The sequence below is a fragment of the Theropithecus gelada genome, chromosome 19 (assembly GCF_003255815.1).
Source record: "Theropithecus gelada isolate Dixy chromosome 19, Tgel_1.0, whole genome shotgun sequence".
NCBI classification, from domain to species: domain Eukaryota; kingdom Metazoa; phylum Chordata; class Mammalia; order Primates; family Cercopithecidae; genus Theropithecus; species Theropithecus gelada.
Window position 1 is genome coordinate 19008934 of NC_037687.1, and position 18682 is coordinate 19027615.

An 18682-nucleotide genomic window follows, 5' to 3' on the forward strand; every position below is an offset into this window, starting at 1 on the left:
TTTTTTTTTTTTTTTTTTTTTTTTGAGACGAAGTCGCTCTCTGTCACCCAGGCTGGAGTGCAGGGGCGTGGTCTCGGCTCACTGCAAGCTCCGCCTCCCAGGTTCAAGCCATTCTCCTGCCTCAGCCTCCCGAGTAGCTGGGACTACAGGCACCTGCCAGGACTCCTGGCTAAATTTTTTGTATTTTTTTTTTTTTTTTTTTTGAGACGGAGTCTCGCTCTGTCGGCCGGGCTGGAGTGCAGTGGCCGGATCTCAGCTCACTGCAAGCTCCGCCTCCCGGGTTCACGCCATTCTCCTGCCTCAGCCTCCCGAGTAGCTGGGACTACAGGCGCCCGCCACCTCGCCCAGCTAGTTTTTGTATTTTTTAGTAGAGACGGGGTTTCACCGTGTTAGCCAGGGTGGTGTCGATCTCTTGACCTCGTGATCCGCCCGTCTCGGCCTCCCAAAGTGCTGGGATTACAGGCTTGAGCCACCGCGCCCGGCCAATTTTTTGTATTTTTAGTAGAGACGGGGTTTCACCGTGTTAACCAGGATGGTCTCGATTTACTGACCTCGTGATCTGCCCGCCTCAGCTTCCCAAAGTGCTGGGACTACAGACATGAAACACCACGGCCGGCCATCCTACTTGTATTTTATGCCTGGATCTTTTTTTTTTTTTTTTTTTTTGAGATGGAGTTTCACTCTTGTTGCCCATGCTGGAGTGCAATGGCATGATCTCGGCTCACTAAAACCTCCAGGGTAGTTGGGATTCTCAACCTCCCGAGTAGCTGGGATTACAGGCATATGCCACCACACTCAGCTAATTTTGTATTTTTAGCAGAGATGGGGTTTCTCCATGTTAGTCAGCCTGATCTCGAATTCCCAACCTTAGGTGATACTGCCTGCCTCCTCCCGAGTAGCTGGGATTATAGCCATCCCTGGCTAATTTTTGTATTTTTAGTAGAGACGGGGGTTTCACCTTGTTGGTCAGGCTGGTCTCGATCTGACCTCAGGTGATCCACCCACCTCTGCCTCCAAAGTGTCAGGATTACAGGTGTGAACCACTGTGCCTGGCGGCTAATTTTTTTTTTTTTTTTTGTAGAGAAGGGGTCTTGATATGTTGCCCAGGTGAGTCTCAAATTCCTGTGCTCAATTCTTCCACCCTGGCCTTCCAAAGTGGTACAACTGCAGGTACGAGCCCTGATTTCTGTTTTGTTTTGTTGTTTTTTTTTTTTTGAGATGGAGTCTCGCTTTGTCACCCAGACTGGAGTGTAGCGGTGCGATCTCGACTCACTGCAACCTCCGCCTCCCGGGTTCACTCCATTCTCCTGCCGAGTAGCTGGGACTACAGGCACCTGCCACAATGCCCAGCTAATTTTTTGTGTTTTTGGTAGACGGGGTTTCACCATGTTAGCCAGGATGGTCTCGATCTCCTGACCTCATGATCCGCCCACCTCAGTCTCCCAAAGTGCTGGGATTACGGGCATGAGCCACTGCGCCCAGCCTAGCCCTGATTTCTTATATGGTGAAGAAAGTAACTGGCCTCTGTAGGGATTGGCAGGTATGGGTTCGACCCCAGCTGGGCCAGCCTCCAAAGTCCAAGTGTTTATTGTCCACCTGGACTGCCTCAGATACTTGCAGGATGTGGTAAGTACTATGACAGAGGTGCACAGAAGGTGTTCTGGGAACAGCTTGTCTTCATGTTTACAATGGCTTCTTTCCCTAGCCAAGGACTCTATCAGCCTTGCCACTTGGGGACAGGTTGAGCTTGCTCAGGAGTCAGGCCCCACAGGGCTCCCTGCCAACCTCCCATCATTGTGACTGAATTTATTCTTTACTTTTCTTCCAGGAACATCAGCGCACTTGTAACAATAATAATCATCTTTTCTACTGGGTATACTGTTTCATGGTTTACAAAGCACTTTCACATCCATTATCTCATTTAATCACTTCCTCCTCTGCATTCCTACAACAGTTTCTTGGTACCTCTTCGGTATAACATTCTGCTTGGTATAACAAGCCTATTTCCCTTTATTGCATTTATTTTTACTCACAAGTTCCAGCGTATAATTCAGACATCTTTGCACCTTGGACACTTATGTGTACAAAATAAGGGCAATAAAAGTTTGACATGCCAGTCACAGTAGCCTTCGACCACAGTACCAGCTACTTGGGAGGCTGAGGCAGGAGGATTGCTTGAGCTCAGGAGTTTGAGTCCAACCTGGGCAACACAGCAAGACCCTGTCTCTCAAAAAGAAGTTTGCCATATTGAATCATCAGTGCTGCAGGTCTTTCTCATTCATTACAGCCTTCTTCACTCCTTTCATTCAATGGGATTGCCTACTAAGGACAAAGCTGGGTTCTTTGGAGGGGAAATGAGGCAAGAAGTTCAGAATCAAGTGGGGGAAGACAGAAGTGAAGGCCCTGACCCCTGGTAGGCCACAGTACATGCTTCATGCTTCAGCAGAGGTGCAAACACTGTTGGTGCTGGGCATGGTGACTCACACCTGTAATTCTAGCACATTGGAAGGTAATTCTGCCACATTGGGAGGACAAGGCAGGAGAATTGCTTGAGGTCAGGAGTTTGAGACCAGCCCGGGCAACAGAAGGAGACCTTCTGTTTTAAAATGTTTTAAAAATGCAAAAACTTAGGTTGCCAGGTGCGGTGGCTCACACCTGTAATTCCAGCACTTTAGGAGGCTGAGGCGGGCAGATCACGAGGTCAGGAGTTTGAGACCAGCCTGGCCAACATGGCGGAAACCCATCTCTACTGAAAATACAAAAATTACCCAGACGTGGTGGCGCGTGCCTGTAATCCCAGCTACTCAGGAGGCTGAGGCAGGAGAATCACTTGAACCTGGGAGGCGGAGGTTGCAGTGAGCCAAGATCACCCCATTGCACTCCAGTCTGGAGGACAGAGCAAGACTCCATCTCACAAAAACAAAACAAAACAAAACAAAACTTCAGTCTTGTGGCATGCACTTGTGGTACCAGGTACTCAAGGGCTGAGTCAGGAGGATCACCTAAGATCAAGGAATGGAGGTTCCATCATGATCTTGCCACTATACTGCAGCCTGGGCAAAATCCTGTCTCAAAAAACAAACAAACAAAAAGAAAAAAAAATATGACACTCTTGCTTCTCAGAGTTTGAGGTGACTTTTTTTTTTTTTTAAAGACAGGGTCTCTGTGTCACCTAGGCTGGAGTGCAGTGGTGCCATCATGGCTCACTGCAGCCTTGACCTCCCAGGCTGAGGTGATTCTTCAAGAGTTTGGGTTGACTGATTTTATCTAGGGGTGATTGTGAAGCAGGAACTCTTATTAGAAGGATCTTACCTAGCAGAGAAGGAAACTGCAGGGCTGAAGAGGCGAAGGGGCCAGATTTGGGAAGGGCCACGTGTTCCTTGGGAAAGAGTGGAGAGCTGCATGGAAAAAATTCTCCTCAAAAAGACGGGGAGGCCGGGTGCGGTGGCTCACACCTATAATCTCAGCACTTTGAGAGGCCGAGGCAGGTGGATCACTTGAGGTCAGGAGTTTGAGACCAGCGTGGCCAACATGGTGAAACCCCATCTCTACTAAAAATACAAAAATTAGCTGGGTGTGGTGGCGGGCGCCTGTAATCCCAGCTACTCCGGAGGCTGAGGCAGGAGAATGGCTTGAACCCGGGAGGTGGAGACTGCAAGATAGTGCCACTGCACAACAGAGTGAGACTCCGTGTCAAAGAAAAAAACCCAGAAAAACAAAAACAAAAAACAAAAACGGAAAGGGGGGCAAAATGGGTTGCTTTTCTTTCTTTTTGTTTTTGAAAGGGAGTCTGGCTCTCACCCAGGCTGGAGTGCAGTGGCGAGATCTCCGCTCACTGCAAGCTCCGCCTCCCGAGTTCACGCCATTCTCCTGTCTCAGCCTCCCCAGGAGCTGGGACTACAGGCACCCGCCACCACACTCGGCTAAGTTTTTGTATTTTTAGTAGATATGGGGTTTCACTGTGTTAGCCAGGATGGTCTCGATCTCTTGGCCTCGTGATCCGCCTGACTCAGCCTCCCAAAGTGCTGGGATTACAGGCGTGAGCCACCGCGCCCAGCCTGGGTTGCTTTTCTAAAAACGTCTGACTCCCTGCAATGTCCTAGGGCGGAGGCGTCAGAAAGTCGAAGTTTCGGGAAAAGGGGAACCTTTCTTTCCACACTCAGATTCTGCTTAGAAAAGCACATGGAGCACAACTCCCTGGCATTTCTTTTCTTTTTCTTTCTTTCTTTCTTTTTGAGACGGAGTCTCACTGTCATCCAGGCTGGAGTGCAGTGGCGGATCTTGGCTCACTGCAATCTCTGTCTCCCAGGTTCAAGGGATTCTCCTACCTCAGCCTCCCGAATAGCTGTGACTACAGGCGCCCACTACCACGCTCGGCTAATTTTTGTATTTTTAGTAGAGACAGGGTTTCACCATCTTAGCCAGGCTGGTCTCGAACTCCTGACCTCAGGTGATCTGCCCACCTTGGCTTCTCAAAGTGCTGAGATACAAGCGTCAGCCACCGTGCCCGGTAACTTTCTTTCCTTTTTCTTTTTTTTGAGACAGGGTCTCGCTCTGTCGCCCAGCCTCGACCTCCCGGCTCAGGCGATCCTCCCACCTCAGCCTCCGGAGTAGCTGGGACTACAGGTGTGCGCCACCACCCCCGCTAATTTTTTAATTTGGATTTTAATTTTTGTAGAGACGGGGTTTTGCCACGTTGCCCAGGCTGGTCTGAAACTCCTGGGCTCAATCGATCCTCCAGCCTTGACCTTCCAAAGTGCTGGGATTCCAGGCGTGAGCCACCGGGCCCTGCCTTATTTCCTTAGTAAAGGGGTGAGGGGCGCCCATCTGCTGCAATCCTCCTCTGGAGAGAGGCGGGGTGCTTGAAGTCTCAAATTCCTCGTGGAGTGAGAGGACAGGGGAGGCAGAAAATCCCCAAGTTATCTTCAGAAACGAAGGTGGAGGGGGGCGCCCAGTCCCCACTTTCCTCAGATAAAGGAGGAACAGGGAGAGCGGCCCCCAAGAGTACTTAGAAAAGGAGTGGATGTGCCCCAAATACTCCTCGGAAAAGGCGGTGGACCCTGGATTCCCCAAATGCTCCTAAGGGATCCCGAACTCCCATGTTTTCTTAGGGAACAGAGCTAGGGGCCCGAATCTACAACATAATCGTGATCCCGGCAATTGTCCTCAGAAAAGCGGGCAGGGCAAGGAACCCCCCAAACTCTCTCAGAAGAGGGGTCGGGGCAGATTCCCGAAGATCCTCCTCAGAACGGGGGCCAGGGAAAAGAATCCTGAAGCTGAGTCTTCTCAGAATCTCCAAGATTCTCCTGAATAGAGAGGGTCGAAGCACAAGACGAGGCAGAAAGAGCGCGGGGCCACCAGAGCCCCTTAGAAACATTGCCAGGCCACGACGCGCCCGGGCTCCTCAGAGGCGCCGCCCGCAGCCCTGCGTAGCCGCCCCACGCCCGCCAGGCCCAGGCCGCCTCCGGTGCATTATGGGTGGGGCGCCCCTGCAGAGCACTGCGGGGAACCCCCTGCCCAGCCAGTTGCCGGCCGCCGGGTGGCCCAAGCGATCCGCCCTCCGGGGTCCCAGCGAGCGGGCCACGAATTGACGCGTCCCCCTAGGCCCCGCCCCTCGCGGGGGTCCCGCCCCGAAGTTTAAGTCCCGCCCTTGCATGGCCTTCAGTGGCTCTGCGGCCCGCTCCCATCTACCATTGGCAGGATGCCTGTCAGTCATTCCGTCCCGCCTCTTCGGACCCGCCCCGGCCGGCGGCGCGATCCCGAGAACCAGCCGGCCCGCGCGCTCATTGGTCGTCATGCGCTGTCTGTCATGAGGCTGGCCACACCTTCTATGGGGTGCGGGTCCTGAGAGTCCTGTCTGGACCTCATTGGCTTGTGGCGCCTTCACTCGGAGAGACGCGCCTCAACCCGGAAGTATGCGAGGCGAAATCTGCCTAGCAACCGGGGAAGCCGGGCTGTGAAGCGGGCAATTTCAGTGTGAGTCTGAGCCGCGAGACCGAGCGGCGGCTCTGAGCGCGGCGCGGCGGCTCCTCCCGCCCGGGGTCAGCGCCCCGGCGCGCGCACGCGCACCCCCGCCGCCCGAGCGCGCCCCGCGCCGCCCGCGCAGTCGGTCGGTCGGTCGTCTGTCCTGTCGCCGCTGCCGCAGCCGCCGCAGCCGCCGCGGGCGCCACCTGAGGGAGTCGCCTCCGCGGGACGCCACAGGACCTGACCGGACTGCGCTGCCCGAGGCCGTCCCGTGTCCCGGCCGCCGTCGGCGAGGGCGCCGAGCAACTTCGGTGAGTAAGGGGCAGGCGCCGCTGGCGGGTCCCCGGCTTCCGGTGCCCCGGGCTCTCTGGGGCTTCCGCTTCTCCCGCACTACCTTCGCCGAGCGGACTCTCTTCTCCACAGGACCTCCCTCTCAGGGGAGCCTCCTGCTCTGGGGCCCCCCGCCTCTCTAGGAGACCCCGTCTCTTTAGGGGACCCTCGCCTCTCTTGGGGACCCCCATCTCTCCAGGCAGGGGACCCCGCTTCTCTAGGGGAATCCTGCCTCTCTAGAGGCTCCCTGCCTCTCTAGAGGATCCCCGCCTCTCTAGGGGACCCCGTCTCTCTAGGGGACCCCCGCCTCTCTAGAGGATCACCGCCTCTCTAGGGGACCTCGTCTCTAGGGAACCCCCGTCTCTCCGAGGGGAGCCCTGTCTCTCTAGGCGACGCTGCTTCTCTAAGGGAGTCCCCCTTATCAGGGGCTCCCCCGCCTCTCTGAGGACCCCTGCCGGAGGGAACCCCCACCTCTCTAAGGAATCCTGCCTTTGAGAGGAACTAACTCCCTTCTTTGGGGATCCTCAACTCTTTGAGGATTCCCGCTTATCTGAGGGGATTCCCTTCTTCTCTGAGGGTCCCTCTACTTTTCTCAGGAACCCACCCCTTTGAGGGACCCCCTCCTATCTGAGGACCCCTGCCTCTGAGGGGAGTCCCTTTCTCTGAGGGACCCCTGCCTCTTTGAGGGGAATCTCCATCTGAGCGACCCTCTGCCTCTCTGAGGGTCCCCCCCTTTCTCTGAGGGGCCCTGGCCTCTCTAAGACCCTATCCTCACTCCTCTAAGGAGACCCCTGCTTCTATTAGGCTATACTTTCTCTGAGGGATCCCCCACCTTTTGTGGATTCCTGGGGAATCCCTTCTTCCCTGGGGGACCCCTCTTTTAAGAAGACATTCCAGCTTCTTGGAGGAAGCCCTACCTCTCTGTAGGAACCTCCCCACCCCTGCTTCTCTGAGCTGTGGTCCTACTTTTCTGACTTGTCCCCCTTTATTTTATTTTTTTTGAGACAGAAAATCTCACTCTGTCGCCTAGGCTGCAGTGCAGTGGTATGACCTGGGCTTACTGCAACCTCTGCCTCCCGGGTTCAAGGGACTCTCCTGCCTCAGCCTCCCGAGTAGCTGGGACGATAGGCACCCACCACCACGCCTGGCTAATTTTTGTATTTTTGTGGGGAGGGGATTTCATCATGTTGGCCAGGCTGGTCTCGAACTCCTGACCTCAGGTGATCGATCCACCCACCTTGGCCTCCCAAAGTGTTGGGGTTACAGGTGTGAGCCACCGCGCCTGGCCCCCCTACTTTTTGATGAATGCCTTCACTTTCCTGAGGGGGTCCCCCACTTCTTTGAAATGCCCATCTGACCGGATCATTAGTTATCTGAGGTATACCCCTACTTTACCTGTATCCTACTTTTCTATTTCTTGTATACTCTATGTATACTGCAATTTTCTGAGGGTTCCCCAGTATCTCCCCTTAACTTGAAATATCCCACTCCTGTAGACTCCTCACATCTCTGAAGTGTGTCTCCCCTTTTCCAAGTATCCCTCCTCCTGATGGGAGACACTGGATCTCCACTTCTCTGAGGGGTCTGTCTGAATTCCATGGGGTTCCCTCCCACTTGCCTGAGAGTATTCCCTCTTACTAGAGGCTTTCCTCCTGATTTTCTAAGGGAGAAACTCTTTATTTATCCTTGGAACACTCATATGAAGCTTCTCCTCTTTCTGTCTGTGGCACCCACTTCCCCCAACTGTGGAGGAAGAGAGCAGAAATGTACCCCTCCTTCAGTCTTTGTTGCCACTCTAGGGGTATTCTCTGGACTTTTATTTCGGTTTCCAGGGGCCTGGAGGATTTTGTGGCTGGAGGGGAAAGTCGGGGACAGAGAGGCAAAAAGCATGATTTCCTCATGTCCCTCTAAGATCTGCTAGATTTGGGGGAGCAGGAGCTGCTACTAGATGACCACCTTAGTTACTCAATTTTCCAGTGGTGGGGCCATCACAGTGTTGTCACGCCTTTGTGACGACAAATGGGACAAGGGAGAAACATTGTATCCCCATTATCACACTGTCAAGCTGTGGGAGTGACCCACTTCCTGTCCCATCCCTCAGTCCTCCCTCTGCATACTATAACTTAACTTTCCCTCCCCCTGCTGAAAAAAATCAAAATAAAAAGGAGAAGAAAACTCTCCTTTATCTCTTCCTGTTGCATTTTCTCTCCCGAGATCCCCTGATTCAACCCTCAATCAAATAGGATCCCTCGTTCATAGGCCACTTTGGTTTGAAAGACAGAGCAAGAAGCAGGAAATGGGTCACCTTAGATCCAGAAACAGGGGAAGGGAGGCAAGGGACAGGATTTCTGTAAGTTTTAGGTGATTTTGGCCTGGCCCAAAAGGAACTTTTTACGTGGCATTTACACATCTCATGTACTTTTTTTAATGGCCCACCCTGGATTCCAAGTTCAGTAGCTAATTTTATCTGCTTTGCCAAACGCAGAGCTCTGTGGAGCCCAAGTAGATGAATGCTGGCATTGAGAGATGGTCCAAAGGACAGGAATGAACTCGGTTTGAAACCTGAGTAACTTGTAACCACTTCGTGTCCACGCACAAGTCTCAGGCTAAAAACGTGGGGAGCGTTTGACTGAAGTGGAGTTCTGAAGTATGGGCTGCACTAGTGTTTGCTTTAGCATTTCAACAAGTTCTTCCCTCTGACTCCACTGGAACTGCAGTTCACTTTACAGTTTGACTGAGGGCAGTCTCTCTCCTGTTCGTTTCCATCTGGGTCTTGCTTAATTTGAGTCCTTTGTGAAGACTCCTGCCGAGGCTATAATTTGAGTTCTAAATCTGTCGGTGGACCATGTGGACACAAGTTTCAACTCGAGCTATTTTCTTCTGGGGAGAAGTGCTTGGAGACTTTCCTGGGCCCTCTGCTGCTGGGCTAAGTCAAGTCCAGGCAGGAGGCTGCTGCAGACTTGGTTGCTCTTCTCCTGCCTCTTCCTGGTCAGCTGTAGGCACTGCCCTCAGGGGAAGGGAAAGATGGTGGGGAGCTTGGGACTGAGATGAGGGTAGAGAAGTGCCTGAGGGTAGGGAAGTGCCTGCACGTATTTACTATTTTATTTTATGTTTTTGAGACAGGGTCTCATTTTGTTACTCAGGTTGGAGTGCAGTGGCGCCATCTCGGCTTACTGCAACCTCTGCCCCACTGGCTCACGTGATCCTCCTACCTCAGCCTCTGAAGTAGCTGGGACCACAGGCGCATGCCACCACACCCGGCTGTATTTTTGTATTTTTGGTAGAGACGGGGGTCTCACCATGTTGCCCAGGCTGGTCTCGAACTCCTGAGCTCAAGTGATCCACCCGCCTCAGCCTCCCAAGGTGTTGGGATTATAGGCGTGAGCCACTGCGACTGACCTATTATTATTATTATTATTATTATTATTTTTTTTTTTTTTTGAGATGGAGTCTTGCTCTGTCGCCCAGGCTGGAGTGCAGTGGCCAGATCTCAGCTCACTGCAAGCTCCGCCTCCCGGGTTTACGCCATTCTCCTGCCTCAGCCTCCCGAGTAGCTGGGACTACAGGCGCCCGCCACCTCGCCCGGCTAGTTTTTTGTATTTTTTAGTAGAGACGAGGTTTCACCGTGTTAGCCAGGATGGTCTCGATCTCCTGACCTTGTGATCCGCCCGTCTCGGCCTCCCAAAGTGCTGGGATTACAGGCTTGAGCCACCGCGCCCGGCCTGACCTATTATTTTTAATAAAACCTATAGGACCAGCAGATGGAATGTTAAAAAGGAAATGGACAACTTTGAAGTCAGAAGGACCCAGTTCAGATTCTGGTCCTGCCCTTCTTAGTTATGTGACCTTGGACAAGTGATGGCACAAAATTGGCATGTTATTAAATATTTGAGGGAACACATCGCTGTGAATGTGTGTCAAGGTGCTTACTGATGATGGGAGGTGCTTCCTAGATGGATGAATGAATGAATCTGAGGTAATAAACTGGAGGCAGACAGCACAGCTCCTGGCACACGGTTGGTGTGCAGTAAAGGCTGCTTGTTGTGCTCATGAGATTAGGGTCCTGGCCTGGACTCCCAGACCAGAAAGCGCTTGATATTCTGCCAAGGCTAAAAATGCCCGAAGAGAAAGAAACTTGGTATGTCTCTTGGAAAACCCACTCCCCCACTGAGTCTCTTAGCAAGAGTTTTCTGTGTTCTGATACCAGATGTGAGATGGATTTGCTGTGTGGCAGGGCGTTTGTGTTTCTCTTGGCCTTGGCGTCTCCCCCTGTAAAATGGGGTAATTTGTGAATTAAGGGCAAGTAGGGAGATGTATTACTCTAATTAGACCACAGGCAAGATAGAAGATTATAATGAACTTGAAGAATTGTGGGAAGAAAAAAATAGATGAACTATGTATGCCTAAGGGATCATATGCATATGATGAGACTGCTTGAGTGAGTGAGTCCAGCAGTTACCTGGTGAGTGATCTGTTCTTACACTTTAGAACCTTGAAAGAAGAGCCGTTCTTTCATTGTAATAGATCAGATTTGGGGACAAAAGACTGGGAAAGTGATGTACAAAGGCATTTGACGCCACACAATAATAGTACTTTGAGAGGGCCAGTGTGTGGCTTAGTGCCCACAAGGAGATCAGAATTCACCTCAAGCTCCCAAGGCCCAAAGGGCTGTGGAGATGCTAACTCAGCTTAGAGGCTGGGGCAGGGGTCGGGGGGCAGTGGAATAGAGGGGAGTGGACAGGACATTAAAAAAAATTTTTTTTTTAGAGGATTTTTTTCTTAACAATTAGTGAAAGCCGTAGAATCATGGCTGGTAAATTAGGCCCAGCCTTCTTCACTTACTAGTATGGGAACAGATGGCATTCTGCCCCTGACGGCTAAAACCCAGGAGGAAATAATGGGTGAAAATCTGAGCTAGGCCCCTGGTGGGCTGCTTCTACGTTTGAAGAAAGGGTTTTGGGTTTTTTTTGTTTGTTTGTTTTCTTCCTGGAAATAAACTCTCTCTCTTCCTCCTTCTCTCCTTCTTTCTTTCTCTTTCATACACACATGTACAGACATACACTGACTTTGGTATTGAAGCAAATAAATATCCATCAATCTTAAATTTCTTTCAATTCTTTTAAGGACAGTTATTCCATTACATGGGAAAGGAGCAAAATTTATAATATTTAAAATATAAGAACTAAGGTAAACAGCTTCAAAGGGATCACTCTCCCCTTCAAAATTATGCTATGTCTCTTATGTGCCACAGACTTCACTCTGGTGGATGGTGGCGCCACCACCACGTCTCTATCTAACAGGAAGTTTTTTAAACTTATTTTTTTTACTTGAAGGATCCTTACAGCAATAAAAAACCTTGGATAGTTAGAAATGATATTGATCTAGGTACATTTATTAGATGTAATGTAATGTGGTCGTCTGTTGGTGGGCAGGTCTAAAAGGCATGTGGGTCCAAACACTGCCCAGCTTCTAACTCTGGACGGTAAAAACTGTTGATTTATGGAACTGAAATAGCTAGGGAAGTCAGGGTTTCCTTCCTGTTGGAGACGCACTGGGGGCATTAAATCCCTGTGGGATCTTGATGATAAGAAAGAAACTGACCTCTTTTGGAATTGGGAAATAACTACTGTGTCAAGTGATTCCATCCAAATGAATGGATGGTGTTATTTTTGATTTCTAGTATTAAGTTTGACTTCATTCTCTCTGCAACTTGACTGCCTTTGTTTATGCTGTTGTGTCTTTTGAATAAGAGTTTTTCCTTTTCTTTCTTTTTCTTTTTTTTTTTTTGAGACAGAGTCTTGTGCTCTGTCACCCAGGCTGGAGTGCAGTGGTGCAATCACAGCTCACTGTAGCCTTGACTTCCGGGCTCAAGTGATCCTCCCACCTCAGCCTCTTGAGTAGCTGGGACCACAGGCACGCACCACCATGCCCGGCTAATTTTGTATTTTTTGTAGAGACCGGGTCTTGCTATGTTTTCCAGGCTGGTCTTGAACTCCTGAGTTTGAGTGATTCTCTCACTTTGGCCTCCCAAAGTGTTGGGATTATAGGTGTAAGCCACAGTGCCCAGCCCAAGTTTATTGTGTTTTTTTTTTCAGACGGAGTCTCACTCTGTCACACAGGCTTGAGTGCAGTGGTGCGATCTTGGCTCACTGCAACCTCTGCCTCCTGGCTTCGAGGAGTTCTCTGTCTCAGCCACCCAAGTAGCTGGCATTACAGGCACCCACCACCATGCCTGGCTAATTTTTGTATTTTTAGTAGAGACGGGGTTTCACCATCTTGGCCAGGCTGGTCTCGAACTCCTGACCTCGTGATCCACCTGCCTCAGCCTCCCAAAGTGCTGGGATTACAGGCATGAGCCACTGCTCCTGGCTAAGTTTTTTTTATTTTATTTATTTTTTTATTTTTATTGAGACAGAATCTTGCTCTGTCATCCAGGCTGGAGTGCAGTGGCACGATCTTGGCTCACTGCAACCTCTACCTCCTGGGTTTAAGCCATTCTCCTGCCTCAGCCTCCCCAGTAGCTGGGATTACAAGCGTGCACCACTGTGCTCAGCTAATTTTTGTGTTTTTAGTAGAGACAGGGTTTCACCATGTTGGCCAGGCTGATCTTGAACTCCTGACCTCAGGTGATCCACCTGCCTCAGCCTCCCAAAGTGCTGGGGTTATAGGCGTGAGCCACTGCGCCTGGCCAAGTTTATTCTTTTAAATTGGCTTATAAGGGGCCAGGCGCAGTGGCTCACACCTGTAACCCTAGCACTTTGGGAGGCTGAGGCAGGGGATAACTTGCGGTCAGGAGTTTGAGACCAGCCTGGCCAAAATGGCGAAAGCCTGTCTACTAAAAATCCAAAAATTAGCTGGGCGTGGTGGCGCAGGCCTGTAATCCCAGCTACTTGGGAGGCTGAGGCACAAGAATGGCTTGAACTTGAGAGACAGAGGTTGCAGTGAGCTGAGATCAGGCCACTGCACTCCAGCCTGAGTGACAGAGTAAGATTCTGTGTCAAAAAAGAAAAAAAATTTTTTTTTTGACTTATAAGGGACAAGTGAACACTCAAATAAGAGCTTTACTTGTGTGGCCATAAGGTATGGTGTGTGTTTGTTTTCTAGTGCAATTTACATTACATTAAAAATTAGAAAGTGTTAAATCTTTTGGCCCATATAACTTCCTATGCCAACAAATAATTCAGGAGCAAACATTTTCATGCCTAAGATAAAACGTTTTCATGCTTGGTGAGGGGGGTCTGGCAGTAAGCAGGACTGACACAGTTGGCCTTCCAGGAGCATACATCTTAGTTGCAGACAAATAAACAAGCAAATGAATGAAAGAATATTGTGAGGTTTCTTGAGAATATCCCTAAGTGCTGCAGCTACCCTCATTGGGAGCTTCAGGTGGAGTTTCTTGGAGGTGTAGAAGTGAAACCTCACTACCTCTTTAATTTCCTCACTGGGCTCCTGTTTCCTGTCTCTAAAAGGAGACAGAAATTATGGCATTTTCCTACTTGATTGTTGGCGATAGTTGATTCATGACCACTGTGATTGTAATCTTGGAGAAACGAGAGAAACTAGAATGGTCATGGTAGGGGGTATTTTCAGGTTTGTCTTTCTTTCTTTCTTTCTTTTTTTTTTTTTTTTGAGACAGAGTCTTCCTCTGTTGCCCAGGCTGGAATGCAGTGGCTTGATCTCGGCTCACTGCAACCTCCACCTCCTGGGTTCAAGTGATTCTCCTACTTCAGCCTCCCTAGTAGCTGGGGTTACAGGCAACTGCCACCACGGCTGGCTAATTTTTTGTATTTTAGTAGAGATGGGTGTTTCACCATGTTGCCCAGGGTGGTCTGGAACTCCTGAGCTCCAGCAATCCTCCCGCCTTGGCCTCCCAAAGTGCTGGGATTACAGGCGGGAGCCACCATGCCTGGCTGAGTTTGCCTTTCTTGAAGTCAGTGGTGGTGTGTTTTTGGAATCCTGGGGCATTTCTTCATGGCAATGCATATTACACAAAGTGATAAACCGCTCTGAAAGCTCTTCCCTTGTTGAAATCTTAAAAACATTCCGATAAGCTGGGGCTACCTGGGTGTTGGTGGTGGTTTAGGAATAATGAGATTTCCAGTAGATGACTGCTTTGTTGTGTATTGGTAGACTCTTGGTGCATGGATTTCCCTCTGCTTAGGCTGTCCTCTTCTTTTTTTTTTTTTTTTTTTTTTGAGGTGGAGTCTCGCTCTGTCGTCCAGGCTGGAGTGCAGCGGTGCGATCTTGGCCCACTAAAACCTCTGCCTCCCAGGTTCAAGCGATTCTCCTGTCTCAGCCTCCCGAGTAGCTGGTATTACAGGCGGCACACTGCCATGCTTGGCTAATTTTTTGTATTTTAGTAGAGATAGGGTTTCATCATGTTGCCCAGGCTGGTCTCGAACTCCTGAGCTAAGGAAATTCACCTGCCTCGGTCTCCCAAAGTGCTGGGATTACAGGCGTGAGCCACCGCTCCCGGCCTAGGCTTTCCTCTTACACTGGGACTGGGAAGATGCTGTTTACACTTTTTTATGTTGGGCAAGGCTGGAAGTCTTAGATTTGACAGGTGCTTTTCTTAACTAAGTGTATCTGCGAGAGGTGGGACTGGAGAGCAAGGCGGGATATTCATTTTGGGCACAGCCTTGAGGGCAAGAGGGAGGCTGTTAGAAGGAGTTTCTGGTTGTCTTTTTTTTCCTTCCACTCAAGTTCTGACTCCGGAGGTGGAGAGGCAGGCCCATGCCGGAAGTGGGCGTGGAAAAGTAATGCAACTGTGCATGTGACCAGGCTCCCACCTCTGGGCTCTGCTGCCCTTGGGAAGTGGATGCTTGCTCCCTCCTGACTTCCTGTTCTCCCTTCTTACAGGCAGAGTTCTTGGGCTCCAAGTTGAGCACAGAAAATATGTTCAAGGCCAGGCGTGGTGGCTCACACCTGTAATTCTAGCACTTTGGGAGGCTGAGGCAGGCGGATCATTTGAGCCCAGGAGTTTGAGACCTGCCTGGCCAACATGGCAAAACCCCGTCTCTACTAAAAATGTAAAAACTACCTGAGTGTGGTGGTACACGCCTGTAATCCCAGGTACTCTGGAGGCTGAGGCAGGAGAATCACTTGAATCCAGGAGGCGGAGTTTGCAGTGAGCTGAGATCATGCCACTGCACTCCAGCCTGAGCGACAGAGCGAGATGTCTCAAAAAAAAAAAAAAAGAAAGAAAACAGGTTCAAGTTCCCCCTTTTTCCTTAGTAAGCCGTTTTGTCAGAGCTGGGAGCCACCAGTGGACCTGTACTTGCCAGTTTTGGGGTCTCAACTAATACACCCACAGACTCAGAGGTTTATCTGGCAGGGTGGCGAAAAAGATGGTTTCTTGTTATATTATCACAGTGTTCCCCTCGGGAACTCTTCTGCACCAAGAGCTGCTTGGAGATGTGTATGGAACTTAAAGAAGCTGACAGTAGATAGGTCCTTCAGGAAGAGTGTGCTTTGGAAGAATGGTTTGTAGTTACTTACAGCTTTTTGCTTTATAAAAGTACTATGGGAGGCTCTATGCCATAGAAACTTTATAGCCAAAAAACTTTGGGCTTGATCCTGATCCTACCACTTGCTGGCATGTGACCTTAGAAAAATAGCCTGACTTCAAGTGGCCTACTCTTTCTGAGCCTCAGTTTCCTCAAAATTAAACTCAAATCCTCATTTGTGGGCTGGTTTGTTTGTAAGCATACAGCAAACGGCCAGACTGTTGTGGATGCCTAGTAAAGGCAGTTGTTAAAGAATCATATTTAGGAGCCAGGCACGGTGGCTCATGCCTGTAAACCCAGCAGTTTGGGAGGCTGAAGTGGGTGGATCACCTGAGGTCAGGAGTTTGAGACCAGCCCAGCCAACATAGTGAAACCCTGTCTCTACTAAAAGTACAAAAAATTAGCTGGGTGTGGTGGTGGGCGCCTGTAATCCCAGTTACTAGGGAGGCTGAGGCAGGAGAATCGCTTGAACCCGGGAGGCGGAGGTTATAGTGAGCTGAGATCGTCCCACTGCACTCCAGCCTGGGCAACAAAAGCGAAACTGTCTGGAAAAAAAAAAATAAAGAATCATATTTAGACTGACTGTTTCTCTTGATGTTGGCACCTGAGTTTGGACAACAATCTGTGGGTGTTAATACTGCCCAAGAACAAACCAGTTGACACTGGGCCAGTAGGCTGGGCATGTCTGAAGGCCAGTGATCTGGAAGTTCCTGGATTGGTTGATTTTTCCCAGTGAGATCCCTTAGTTCATTGTAGCTTTAACCCCCACAGCCTCACCTTACTGTACTCTCCATATGGACTTGCAGTGCCTCAGGAAATGTGATGGGGCAATTGGGAAAAAGGCTCAAACCTTGAGCTCAGGCGATCCGCCTTCCCCGGCCTCTCAAAGTACTGGGATTTCAGGCATGAGCCACTGTGCGCAACCTATTTGTTAGGTTTCTTTCTTTTTTTTTTTTTTTTTGAGACGGAGTCTCGCTCTGTCGCCCAGGCTGGAGTGCAGTGGCGCGATCTCGGCTCACTGCAAGCTCCACCTCCCGGGTTCACGCCATTCTCCCGCCTCAGCCTCCGAGTAGCTGGGACTACAGGCGCCCGCCACCACGCCCGGCTAGTTTTTTGTATTTTTAGTAGAGACGGGGTTTCACCATGTTAGCCAGGATGGTCTCGATCTCCTGACCTCGTGATCCACCCGCCTCGGCCTCCCAAAGTGCTGGGATTACAGGCTTGAGCCACCGCGCCCGGCCAGGTTTCTTTCTTTCTTTTCTTTCCTTCCTTTCTTTTTTTCTTTCTTTCTTCTTCTTCTTCTTTTTTTTTTTTGATAGTCTCGCTCTGTCACCCAGGCTGGAGTGCAGTGGCGTGGTCTCAGCTCACTACAACCTCCGCCTCATGGCTTCAAGCCATTCTTCTGCGTCAGCCTCCCGAGTAGCTGGGATTACAGGCCACCATGCACGGCTGATTTTTGTATTTTTGGTAGAGACGAGGTTTTACCATGTTGGCCAGGCTGGTCTCGAATTCCTGACCTCATAATCCACCCGCCTCAGCTTCCCAAAGTGTGAGATTACAAGCGTGAGCCACTGCCCCCGGCCATTAGGTTTCTTAAGTCACTAGGCGTTCTGAGAAGAGGCATAGCATGGGCACAGGCAGGGACCTGGAGGTGAAAACAGCCAAGTGAGTTCCCTTGACCTGAGGAGGTTATGCTGTTCTAAAAGTCAGAGTTTGAACTGATCACTCTGGCAAGAAAAGTCCAAAATTTCTTCCAAAGGTAGAAAGTTAAAATGTGCTATAATAGGATCCAAGATTAAACTCAAAATAGTATTTAAATTGAACTTTTTTTTTTTTGGAGACGGAGTTTCACTCTTGTTGCCCAGGCTGGAGTGCAATGGCGCGATCTCAGCTCACTGGAACCTCCGCCTTCTGGGTTCAAGTGATTCTCCTGCCTCAGCAGGAGAATGAGTAATGTGTAATGAGGCTAATTTTGTATTTTTAGTAGAGATGGGGTTTCTGCATGTTGGTCAGGCTGGTCTCGAACTCCCGACTTCAGGCGATCCGCCTGCCTTAGCCTCCCAAAGTGTTGAGATTACAGGTGTGAGCCTCTGCGCCGGGCCTTGAGCTTTCAGTAAACATTTTCAGTCAGGAAGCAATGATGGCCAGTTAAATCAGCCATCTAGACTCTGTAATGGTATACTGTATATGTAGACTTTAACCTCCAAAGAAGCTTCAAGAAAACAGACTTCAGGGCTGCTTCTGACTTTTTCCTTTGAGAATTGTTATCATTTAAGCTGGTCTAGAATTCTTAATACTTCAGAACAGTTTTTTGTTTTTTTCGAGACAGAGTCTTGCTCTGTTGCCCAGGCTGGAGTACACTGGCATGATCACTGCATCTTTGAACTCTTAGGCCCAAGCCATCCCCTTGCCTCAGCACCCAGATAACTAGGACTACAGGCACATGCTATCATGCCAGGCTAATTTTATTTATTTATTTATTTAGTTAAGCAGAGTTTTGCTCTTGTTGCCCAGGCTGGAGTGCAATGGCGCGATCTTGGCTCACCACAACCTCTGCCTCCCAGGTTCAAGTGATTCTTCTGCCTCAGCCTCCTGAGTAGCTGGGATTACAGGCATGCACCACCATGCCTGGCTAATTTTGTGTTTTTTTTTTTTTTTTTGAGACGGAGTCTCGCTCTGTCGCCCAGGCTGGAGTGCAGTGGCCAGATCTCAGCTCACTGCAAGCTCCGCCTCCCGGGTTTACGCCATTCTCCTGCCTCAGCCTCCCGAGTAGCCGGGACTACAGGCGCCCGCCACCGCACCCGGCTAGTTTTTTGTATTTTTTTTTTTAGTAGAGATGGGGTTTCACCGTGTTAGCCAGGATGGTCTCGATCTCTTGACCT

The 18682-nt window shown here is 50.1% G+C and overlaps 1 protein-coding gene across 3 annotated transcripts in view; it reads left to right on the top strand.

Moving 5' to 3' along the window:
- The first annotated feature begins 5933 nt into the window (after positions 1-5933).
- The window catches only part of GATAD2A (GATA zinc finger domain containing 2A), a 124266-nt gene continuing 111517 nt past the window's right edge, over positions 5934-18682 (top strand). For all 3 annotated transcript variants that reach the window (XM_025367184.1, XM_025367181.1, XM_025367186.1), the window contains exon 1: positions 5934-6275. The gene's annotated coding sequence lies outside the window, so the exon portion shown is untranslated. The remainder of the gene's footprint in view (positions 6276-18682) is intronic.